Source organism: Lactuca serriola, chromosome 5 (assembly GCF_051521515.1).
Source record: "Lactuca serriola cultivar US96UC23 chromosome 5, Lser_US96UC23_V15, whole genome shotgun sequence".
Lineage (NCBI taxonomy): Eukaryota > Viridiplantae > Streptophyta > Magnoliopsida > Asterales > Asteraceae > Lactuca > Lactuca serriola.
The window spans coordinates 67,219,962-67,232,728 of NC_136412.1; the positions used below are offsets into that span (position 1 = coordinate 67,219,962).

At 36.9% G+C, this 12,767-nt stretch overlaps 1 pseudogene; it reads left to right on the plus strand.

The window, feature by feature from the left end:
- Nucleotides 1-10,646: 10,646 nt before the first annotated feature.
- Nucleotides 10,647-12,442, plus strand: LOC145049570 (F-box/kelch-repeat protein At3g06240-like; annotated as a pseudogene).
- Nucleotides 12,443-12,767: the final 325 nt, after the last annotated feature.

Genomic DNA, 12,767 nt, shown 5'->3' on the forward strand with positions numbered 1-12,767 from the left:
ATAACTTCTTCGTTATAACTCGGATTTTGGCGTTCTTTATATGCACGGAAACCTTGTGACATATACTACAACTTGGTTAAGATTAATCCTTCTAAATAATCTTCCATCAAAAATTCATTTTGATGCTTATCGTCTCTAAATCGACTAGCCCTGATCTACGGGCGTTACAATTATCTCCCCCTTAGGATGATTACGTCCCGGAATCATCAACGAAATAGGACTTGCATAATGATTCCACACGTTATTTATTCATCCTAGGTAATAACCGTAACTTCTATGTTTCCTCGAAAGAGTATTTAACTCTACGGCTTTCTTGACCGCAGAAGATGCCAAATCTTGCATCTGCTTATCGTACTATGTTGTACTTTCAATCATAACCTTCGAGTTACAAAATAAGTCCTTATTGTGAACTCCTTCTTCTTCTCAAGATAAATACTTTCATTTATCTATTGTAACAAACCGATGGGTCGTGCTCTACTGACCTCTCATCGAATGATGCAATGCTTAGACTCAGGTCTCTTAGAGTTAAATTACAAATTGGAATATACCTTCCTTCATATTCTAATGCGATATAATCACATTTCAGCATGTAGCATTTCTACCTACAAACTTCTTTTAACAATGAGCGCGACACTATCAATCACATTAACTTCAACCTTCTGACTTAAGTCAGATGTTACATCTAACTTGGTCCTCTAGACCACGTAACATACACCTCGTAGTCGAACTCAAATTTAAACATGACCACTAGGGTCGGAACAAGAACCATCTTACCAGTCATCACTGAAACAATGGTAATGACATACCAGAATAAAATGGAATCAATCACTAGCTTCTTGGTAACCTTGTGACTTTCCCTGATCCAAGTGCGAGTCCTATGCTTCCGGTAGTATATGCATCTACTACCTTTCACACCTACTCATACTCGTCCCAAGTGTTGTCCCGCAGTCAACCAAGTCACCATACAAGAAAATCACATAACAATTTAACACATACGAATGTGTCCAAATAATCATAAACAATTTCCCTAGACTCTACTAGGAATTCTTCATTGCATATCTTCAATCATCAATTCTACTTCAACTCGATTGGTGATGGAAATACCAGACGATGAGACAACTTCAAGAATTTCATCAATCGTTCCATCATCCTGCCAATCGAAGGTGTACTTCAGACGTACCGTACTCCTCTAAACGTACTGTTATTTCATAAGACATACTCTAAAGGCAAGATACCACTCTTATGATATCTTCCGTTAGGTGTCATTCACTATCATAATCCCTTTTCATTTCCTTCATTTACTCAAATCTCTACAAGTCTTCACCATGACCTCTTGTACATCCAAGCAGACATTTGGTGTACCAAGCGAGAATTTTTTAAGATAAGAAAGTTTTTAATTACAATAAACGTATAAATCTCCTTATCACCCCGAAACATTTACATGCTAGTTCTAATTTCGTAGTCGTACGCTTAGAATCCTAAACACATAAGGTTTCCAGATCCGGTCGGCAGCAGACCATAGATCCGAACAAATAATAGCATCAATTTAGCTATCACACAAAACAATTAGCACATAAAAGCATTTTAGGCATCATTCCTAAAATAAACTAGTGCTTGTGTCAATCTAGGTGTACTACCTAACATATTTTAGACACACTCCTCACAATCATTACTTAGCATTCTAAGTTTAAGTCTAGAAATTTCCTACAAATTCCTAGTTCGCTTAAACTAATGCTCTGATACCAACTGTGACATCCCTAATTTCACGGCCAGAAAAAACCGATTTGTTTATGCTTTGTTATTAAAATCAGAGTAATCGTTTAAAGAAAACTGTTCCGGAATTTGTTCCCAAAACAAAATATGATAAAATTTATCAAAACGTTTCTCAAAGAGAATGGATTTTCATTAAATAATAAACCCTCGGGATGTCATGTTCCGATACAGACACATAAGCATAAACAGAACATACATTCATTTACTCTAGTGATTTACATCTCCTTTAATCTCTCAGTGCAAAGCAGCTTCATATCGATACCTGTGATACAATTAAACTGAGTGGGTCAGGCTTGGGAGCCTGGTGAGCATATAGGGTTTTCAACCCACAGTATTATATCACACATATATATATATATATATATATATATATATATATATATATATATATATATATATATATATAATCATCAAACAATCAACCCAATTACCCATCCCCATTATCTTCGTTTATTCTTAAGTACCTTCCCTAAGGAATTAACCTAAGGGTCATCTCCTACATCGTATTTACCTCTCATCTCCTTACATCACATTTCCTTATATGTTTGTTCCTAAGGACTTTTTCCTAAGGATCATCGCATGAATACGTAGTCACAACATCGCCTGGACTAGTAATTCATAGTAAGGGTTAGACTATCATCGCATGAATACGCAGCCACAACATCGCCTGGACTGGTAATTCATAATAAGGGTTAGACTATCACCGCATGAATACGCAGCCACAACATCGCCTGGACTGGTAATTCATAATAAGGGTTAGACTATCATCGCACGAATACGCAGCCACAACATTGCCTGGACTGGTAATTCATAATAAGGGTTAGACTATCATCGCATGAATATGCAGCCACAACATCGCCTGCAAGTACTTGCCACGTCGTGGCAACCTTGTTCCACGTCGTGGGCTTGGTCGTCACTGCATGCGTCATCCCAAGTTGCATCTGGGGGCCTCCCGGAGGTGTCAGGACACTTGCCACGTCGTGGCAACCTTGTTCCACGTCGTGGGCTCTGACAGTTTTGGGGTTTCGTGCCCCGAACTTCAGAAATTCATAACTTTCGCATACGAACTCCGTTTTCGACGTTCTTTATATCGCCGCGAAGGTGAGATTGTGATCTAAAACTCTCGTTTGGACTCCATTGGCAAATTTTGAATTGATTGTTAATATATTATAAGTATATTACTTATATATTATCTTTCATGGGCCGGGACAGGAAAACTCCGTTCGAAATTCATAACTCCTTCATCTGAACTCCGATTCCGTCCGTCTTTCCGTTGTTGCACTACTATCGATGAGATCTTCAATTCTCATTTAGATCACTAAGAATAGATATCTATCTACCTTAAATTCACTATTTACGTCGCGCTTGGTCGCGCTAGGTCGTGTCGGTTCTGTCGCGAAACTTCGACATGTCATAACTTCTTCGTTATAACTCGGATTTTGGCGTTCTTTATATGCACAGAAACCTTGTGACATATACTACAACTTGGTTAAGATTAATCCTTCTAAATAATCTTCCATCAAAAAGTCATTTTGATGCTTATCGTCTCTAAATCGACTAGCCCTGATCTACGGGCGTTACAATTATCTCCCCCTTAGGATGATTACGTCCCGGAATCATCAACGAAATAGGACTTGCATAATGATTCCACACGTTATTTATTCATCCTAGGTAATAACCGTAACTTCTATGTTTCCTTGAAAGAGTATTTAACTCTACGACTTTCATGACCGCAGAAGATGCCAAATCTTGCATTTGCTTATCGTTCTATGTTGTACTTTCAATCATAACCTTCGAGTTACAAAATAAGTCCTTATTGCGAACTCCTTCTTCTTCTCAAGATAAATACTTTCATTTATCTATTGTAACAAACCGATGGGTCGTGCTCTACTGACCTCTCATCGAATGATGCAATGCTTAGACTCAGGTCTCTTAGAGTTAAATTCCAAAATGGAATATACCTTCCTTCATATTCTAATGCGATATAATCACATTTCAGCATGTAGCATTTCTACCTACAAACTTCTTTTAACAATGAGCGCGACACTATCAATCACATTAACTTCAACCTTCTGACTTAAGTCAGATGTTACATCTAACTTGGTCCTCTAGACCACGTAACATACACCTCGTAGTCGAACTCAAATTTAAACATGACCACTAGGGTCGGAACAAGAACCATCTTACTAGTCATCACCGAAACAATGGTAATGACATACCAGAATAAAATGGAATCAATCACTAGCTTCTTGGTAACCTTGTGACTTTCCCTGATCCAAGTGCGAGTCCTATGCTTCCGGTAGTATATGCATCTACTACCTTTCACACCTACTCATACTCGTCCCAAGTGTTGTCCCGCAGTCAACCAAGTCACCATACAAGAAAATCACATAACAATTTAACACATACGAATGTGTCCAAATAATCATAAACAATTTCCCTAGACTCTACTAGGAATTATTCATTGCATATCTTCAATCATCAATTCTACTTCAACTCGATTGGTGATGGAAATACCAGACGATGAGACAACTTCAAGAATTTCATCAATCGTTCCATCATCCTGCCAATCGAAGGTGTATTTCAGACGTACCGTACTCCTCTAAACGTACTGTTATTTCATAAGACATACTCTAAAGGCAAGATACCACTCTTACGATATCTTCCGTTAGGTGTCATTCACTATCATAATCCCTTTTCATTTCCTTCATTTACTCAAATATCTACAAGTCTTCACCATGACCTCTTGTACATCCAAGCAGACATTTGGTGTACCAAGCGAGAATTTTTTAAGATAAGAAAGTTTTTAATTACAATAAACGTATAAATCTCCTTATCACCCCGAAACATTTACATGCTAGTTCTAATTTCGTAGTCGTACGCTTAGAATCCTAAACACATAAGGTTTCCAGATCCGGTCGGCAGCAGACCATAGATCCGAACAAATAATAGCATCAATTTAGCTATCACACAAAACAATTAGCACATAAAAGCATTTTAGGCATCATTCCTAAAATAAACTAGTCCTTGTGTCAATCTAGGTGTACTACCTAACATATTTTAGACACACTCCTCACAATCATTACTTAGCATTCTAAGTTTAAGTCTAGAAATTTCCTACAAATTCCTAGTTCGCTTAAACTAATGCTCTGATACCAACTGTGACATCCCTAATTTCACGGCCAGAAAAAACCGATTTGTTTATGCTTTGTTATTAAAATCAGAGTAATCGTTTAAAGAAAACTGTTCCGGAATTTGTTCCCAAAACAAAATATGATAAAATTTATCAAAACGTTTCTCAAAGAGAATGGATTTTCATTAAATAATAAACCCTCGGGATGTCATGTTCCGATACAGACACATAACCATAAACAGAACATACATTCATTTACTCTAGTGATTTACATCTCCTTTAATCTCTCAGTGCAAAGCAGCTTCATATCGATATCTGTGATACAATTAAACTGAGTGGGTCAGGCTTGAGAGCCTGGTGAGCATATAGGGTTTTCAACCCATAGTATTATATCACATATATATATATATATATATATATATATATATATATATATATATATATAATCATCAAACAATCAACCCAATTACCCATCCCCATTATCTTCGTTTATTCTTAAGTACCTTCCCTAAGGAATTATCCTAAGGGTCATCTCCTACATCGTATTTACCTCTCATCTCCTTACATCACATTTCCTTATATGTTTGTTCCTAAGGACTTTTTCCTAAGGATCATCGCATGAATACGTACTCACAACATCGCCTGGACTAGTAATTCATAGTAAGGGTTAGACTATCATCGCATGAATACGCAGCCACAACATCGCCTGGACTGGTAATTCATAATAAGGGTTAGACTATCACCGCATGAATACGCAGCCACAACATCGCCTGGACTGGTAATTCATAATAAGGGTTAGACTATCATCGCATGAATACGCAGCCACAACATCGCCTGGACTGGTAATTCATAATAAGGGTTAGACTATCGTCGCATGAATACGCAGCCACAACATCGCCTGGACTGGTAATTCATAACCTATGTATCATCACCTAATTATCCTCACCTTTCTATCATCACCTATATCTCATCACCTAATTATCATCACCTATTTCTCATCACCTAATTATCATCACACGTCATCTAATTCATCTACCCATGTTCTATCCAACATATTTGTAGATATAAAATACATACACAGATTAACTCATTTAACACCTATATAAAACATCCATTCCACGCTCATCTCAAATAAACAACAATATATAAACACATAGCATGTATTTCATAGCAAATACTTAATATGTATGTGTTAGAAGAAAGTGATCACATACTCACCCAAAACATATACTTAATGCATTCACACAATACTTGTATTGAAATTGTGTTATGAAAGGGACTATACACTCACACATATAAACAACTTTATATTATACACATAGCATGTATTTCATAGCAAATACTTAATATTTATGTGTTAGAAGAAAGTAACTACACACTCACTTGATCAGAAGACGATCAGGAAACACTACTACTTGCAGAAGTAGAAATCCTCAGCAGATCTGGAAGATCTCTACAAAAATCGAACTTCTCGCGGGCAGAGCTTCGGCTCGGGAATCGCACTTCTCGGGATCTTCGGGCTTCGGGACATGCTTCGGGTCTCGGGGTTGATACCGGGGCTTCAGGGTACTTCTGGCACGCAAATTGAGGTACAACAGGAGAGAGAAGAGAGAAAATAGCAACCCTAAACGGTTGGCCCTTCAAATCTATTTATAGGGCAAATTTGGCCCTTGCCACGTCGTGGCAACCTTGTTCCACGTCGTGGGCTTGGTCGTCACTGCATGCGTCATCCCAAGTTGTATCTGAGGGCCTCCCGGAGGTGTCAGGACACTTGCCATGTCGTGGCAACCTTGTTCCACGTCGTGGGCTCTGACAGTTTTGGGGTTTCGCGCCCCGAACTTCAGAAATTCATAACTTTCGCATACGAACTCCGTTTTCGACGTTCTTTATATCGCCGCGAAGGTGAGATTATGATCTAAAACTCTCGTTTAGACTCCATTGGCTAATTTTGAATTGATTGTTAATATATTATAAGTATATTACTTATATATTATCTTTCGTGGGCCGGGACAGGAAAACTCCGTTCGAAATTCATAACTCCTTCATCTGAACTCCGATTCCGTCCGTCTTTCCGTTGTTGCACTACTATAGATGACTAAGAATAGATATCTATCTACCTTAAATTCACTATTTACGTCGCGTTGGGTCGCGCTAGGTCGTGTCGGTTCTATCGCGAAACTTCGACAGGTCATAACTTCTTCGTTATAACTCGGATTTTGGCGTTCTTTATATGCACGGAAACCTTGTGACATATACTAAAACTTGGTTAAGATTAATCCTTCTAAATAATCTTCCATCAAAAAGTCATTTTGATGCTTATCGTCTCTAAATCGACTAGCCCTGATCTACGGGCGTTACATTGAGGATAGTTACAAGTCTGTTGAGAATGATGTGATTTGTCATGAGAGAAGATCTTTCGACACTGACATTGACACGTGAACTTTTTATCATCTATCATGACATTTGGCTTGGTCTGTGGTTTTGAGGAAGAAATATGCTTTTGTCCAGTCCGAGGATTGTAAGATTTGACCTTTTTGTTTGTGTGTTTTTAAAAGGTGTTTTTTGCAGGTCTTGCAGGTGTGTAAGCACACGCAGGCCTTTTGTGAAGTGATTTCTTAAGCTCTTGAGGTGACCTTTTGAGTGCTGGAGTTGGCAAAATTCCTTTCCATTTTTGAGTTTTTGAAAATCACTTTGGAAGGGTTGGAGTAGGTAGAATACCTTTCCATTTTGGATTATCTAATGAATAGACCTGAAAACCAATTGATCGAAAAGACTTATCCTTTGTGTTAGATGATTTCTGAGCAGTGTTTGAAGCAGTGAGCTCCTTCCTTTTTGTTTTCTTGGAAATAGTTGATTTGAAGTGATAATTTGCGAAAACAAGTTTTTCTAGACTCTTTGACTTGGGACATTTAACAAATTTCTTTTCTTTTGAATAGATTTCCCGTTGCTTGCCACGGGAACGGAATTCCTCTTTTAAAACTCTTTTTGCTTAGGATTTAGGGGAATCGCAGTCAGTGACATTTAGTTGCGGTTTCCTTAAATCCTTTGCAAATTTCGAAACACAGGGACTAGATTCATCCGAACTTGAAAAGTTAGGATTTTGAGAACATTGACCAACTTCAAAATTTTCGATTGGTAATTCATTATTAATTGGTTCAATAGTCACAAAACTTTTGGCTATGGTCTGCGGTGTATTGCTTTGAACAACCGCTCAGTAAGTCTTTGTGGACACGTTAATGGGACATTTGTTATTAGGTAGTGGGACAGATTGTAGTTCATGACTGCGGTCAGACTGAAGGGATGGAAAATCAAATGTGACTACAGGACTTTCTACAACAATTTCCTCATGAACTACAGATAATGTCTGAGAATTTGATTGAATTATGTTATCATCATGATCAGAAAATTCAGGGAGAATTTCCTCGATAACACAGTTATTACTCAAATCATGAAATTTACCAAAATGAGCTTGAATATTTTCAGGAAATGTTTTGTCATTGATCGTAAACAAAAAGTTGCGGTATGGAGGGACATAGGGACGTTCCGGGGTGAACCGGGGTGAAGACTCCGTTACGGTTGGATACCCATTGGACCAACCCCAATTGAAAGTGTTATCAACATTCCTAGTATTAACTAGATTCTTAATGGCCTCAATTTCATTAAAAATCCTTTCAATTAAAAGATTTAAGCGTACAATTTCACTATGTGCTAAATCTCTCTGATTCAAAGCCATCTCTAATTGTGTTTCACTTAACATTCTAGCATCTTGTTCTAGCATCAAGTCCCTCTCTATCATTGCCATTTTGAGTCTTTTATTATCCAAACGTCCTCTAACGTGGAACATCTCCTGCGAAGCGATGTTCATCTCATCTAAGGCTTTATTGTAGTCTGTACGGACGGCAGCACATGTGTCATTGGGTGTGTCCAAGAAAGGTTGACAGTCGTGCATGTTATAGTTTAGAGTTTGAATCATAAGTTTTACCTGTTCCACAATGCTGAGAGTTCCATCTTTTGCCATATAGCAATGGTTCTTCTTTAGCTTTGTTGAGCCGTCTTCTTCAGCAGTTACCACCATACAAATCTTGCCTTTTCCTTTACTGCGGTCATCTTCATCTTCGTCTCCGGATGACCATAATTGATGATTCCTTTTCACTTGAGCAACATAAGCTTTTCCCTTTTCTTTGTCTTCCGGTTATTGAGCCATTATCAGATAGAAAGCTCTGTCTTTCACTAAGTTTGCCTTGCAGTCCTTGGCAAAATGGTTTTCTTTGTTGCATTTGTGACATATAACAATATCACTTTTGTCTTCTAAAGAAGTACCAGAGTCAGTTGATTGAGACTGCGGTGGTACGTCTTTAGACTGTGTTTGTTGAGGCTGCGGAGGCAGTGGATTCTTGGTGGAACGAAAGTGATTGTTTTGAAAGTTGCGGTTGAAAGGTGGTCGGTTATACTGTTGATTTTTACGAAATGAAGGTGGTAAGCGATTGAATTTTTGACTGACAAGGGCAATGGCATTCTGAAACTCTTCATATGACTGCGGTGGTGAGTCATACGAGGTGGGATATGTTTGAGTGTGAAGTGATTGTGCTACAAGAGCAAGTGGACCTCCGAAGTCTGAACAGTCCTTGAGTAAAGTGGACTCTTGAGCTTGCAATTCTCCATAGAGCTTATAGAGAGACAACGAGTGAATCTTCTTATCTCCTTGTCCAATCATTTTGGTTGTTGTCCAATGTCTTCCCAATCCATTAAGGAACTGTAGAATTGTTTCATGATTGCTGCGGACAGTGCCCGCATTGGACATTTTTTTTGACAATTAAGTTGAATCTTTTAAAGGAGTCTTCCAAACTTTCGCCGGTGTGAGCTTTGAAGTTGTTGAACTCATTGAGTGCAGTTGTAAGCTTCTTGTCTTGAGCTTACTCTGAGCCTTCATACAGATTTTTGAGAACATCCCAGATCTCTTTTGCTGATTTGCAATTTATGATAATGTCGAAGTTGTCAGGAGCAACTCCACATGAGATTTCATAAAAAGCAATAGCATCATTTTCCATCTTGTCGAGATCATCCTTGGTGGGACGGTTCAAGGCTGGTTGACCTCCTCATAGCCTTACTGTGGCTCCGTCAGTTTGGACTGGTGTAAGGATTGGAACATGTGGTCCTTCTTCTATAGATCACCATACATCTCTACCGAGTCTTTTGAGATATCTTTCCATCCTTTATGACCAGTGATGATATTCATTCGCAACCAGTATTGGGGCTTGATTTGAACCACCAACACCGTTGGAAAATTTCAGTGATAATGATTGAGCCATGTTTTGAAGGTTTTTTTTTTAATTTTTTTGTTTTTAGAAATGAGAGTTCCGATTTTCAAAAAGCGACCACTGTGGCTCTGATACCCATTGTTGAGAGAAAAACTTTGAGACACACTTGAACAAACGTTAGAACAAGTATATTGCAGAATAGTTAATCTCAAAGGATCTAAAGCTCAACAATAATATTAAGAGTTAGAAGTTAGAGAGTTAGTTCCGGAAAAGTAATGAAATGTAAATTACAATAATTGTTATATCACGTATACACATAAGCTGATTCATAACGAGGAGTGCATTCAAACCAAGTTAATAAGTGAGATCAAACTTAGTGATTAAGTCACAAGAGACTTGATTCGAAGAGATGATGATTGATTATGAGAGTAAGAAGATTGGATAAGTAAGATAGAAAAAGAACTTTGAGATGTGTATTAGAAATGGATGCAATGTTCACTCTATGTTCACCGTGTTCTTAATACATGAGAATGAGTTCTATTTATAGAGACTCAAAAGATAACAGATTTACAACTCTAAGAGTAGCCATGGAAGGCATACTGGACAATAGAGTGTTTTATAGAAAAGTCAAAGTAATCTAAATAAAGATAGAGACTGTGGTGCTGAAGACTTCGGATGATGATTGACGAAGAGAATGCTTGACTGCAGTGGCTTGGAGGTTGCGGTAGCTGAGGTTCAAGAGGGTCACTTATTTTGCTTCAACACTTTTTAATGCATACCATTTTATTTTTGCATCCAAATATATGAAATTTTAATAAAAAAAATAGACTTATTCCCTGACAATTTCATTTTTTTTCTAAATTTTAGATTTCTTTAGAAAATATATTAAGTATAAGACATATTCAAAGTTTAAAATATCATATTCACAGTTTAATAAACATATTAATGCACTAATACATAGTTTAATTTTTTTTATGCATACATTCATTCGTATTTTGACACAAAATTTATACAATATATATATATATATATATATATATATACACATATACATATAAATAGAGCTTGCTTCAGGTGTTTAAAGTAATTATTGTATTATTGTATGCACCAATCAGATTTTATATAAATCAAATCATTTAATAAATAAGATAAGGGTATTATAGTAATCTTATTATTAGTTAATTATGGTAAATTAGATATATAATTGGATATTAGGTGTATTCCTAGTAAATCACAAGAAGCGCAGATATACATTCAATCGACATCAAGATTCAAAACCCTAAATTGAAGCTAGTATCGTTAATCTCCCACCTTTCTTTCACCAAACTCCACCTCTCTTCCTCCACCACCGCAGCCGACGACCAACACCTACTCGTCTACTATGAATCCACTGATTACATCAACCAATTCTACTCCTTCTGATCCATAATCACCTTCCAAGAATCGATTAAACTTTAGATCCCCTAAAAAAACCTTCATGGGCTCCTCCAAATTGTAGGATCAAACAAAGGTGTAATCTGTTTCTTCAATACAAAGTATTACTCAAACATCGGTATGGTAATTCTCTGGAACCCTAGTATTAAAAAGTTGAAAAATTTTGATGACCCTAGTTATATTCTCGATAGTATTAAAATTCGATTAAACTAACAGTGTATCCGTTTATTCTCTTGGTACCGATTCATGCAAGAAAAAGGAAGACAATATCGCTCCATGTTATTTGATGAGGGGTTGGTCTAATAATGTGTTTGTGAAGGGTTTTGTAAATTGGTTAGCTTGTAAGCAAGAAATTAGGGGTGTATCTCATGAAATCATGGCGTTTGATTTTGAGGATGAGATTTTTCATGTTCTTGAATTGCCAAAGAACATTAGGCCTTCTTATAATCAAGTGCACCTAGCTTCATATGGCGAGTCTTCTTCTTTAACCTTGTGTGCTCATTATCTTGAGCTCAATGACAAAAAAAGGGGTATGTGGGTGTTGAGTGATTATGGAGTGGTGGATTCTTTGAGGAAAGTCTGTTTGATTTCACAGCCTATTTTATCAATTCCACCATTGTTGATGAAGAATGATAATGAGGTTTTGATTGTGCCAAATGGTGGGATGCTTATCTTGTTTGATGTGAACAAGAATGAGATGTTTGATCTCAAGACATGTTGTTTAGCTTGTATGTATCATGCTATCAATTATACTGCTAGCTTAGCTCTTCTTCATTGTCGAGGGAAAGAATCAATCAACTTTTTGTTTAACGGTTTCAATATTGTGTTCTTGATATATTGGTAATTGTAGATGTTTGATATGTTATATAGTAATGAAGGAATCATGATTTCTAATTCTGTTGGAATGGAGTATGGATATGAATTCCAATTCTATTGTAATGGAATCATGAATTCTAATTATGTTGTAATTCTTAAAAATTGCTACCTGTATTCTATAAGAAATAATGTATTCTGTGTTTTTATTCTTCAATTGAATGTTAAAGAATTTGTTGTTCTACAAGAAGTTTTTAAAGTCATGATCAAGAAAAAGGTTCAAGAATATTTTTATATTTATAGTTCAAGAATAGTTTTATTTTTAAATATACTCATAAACATATTCTGTTAGAATC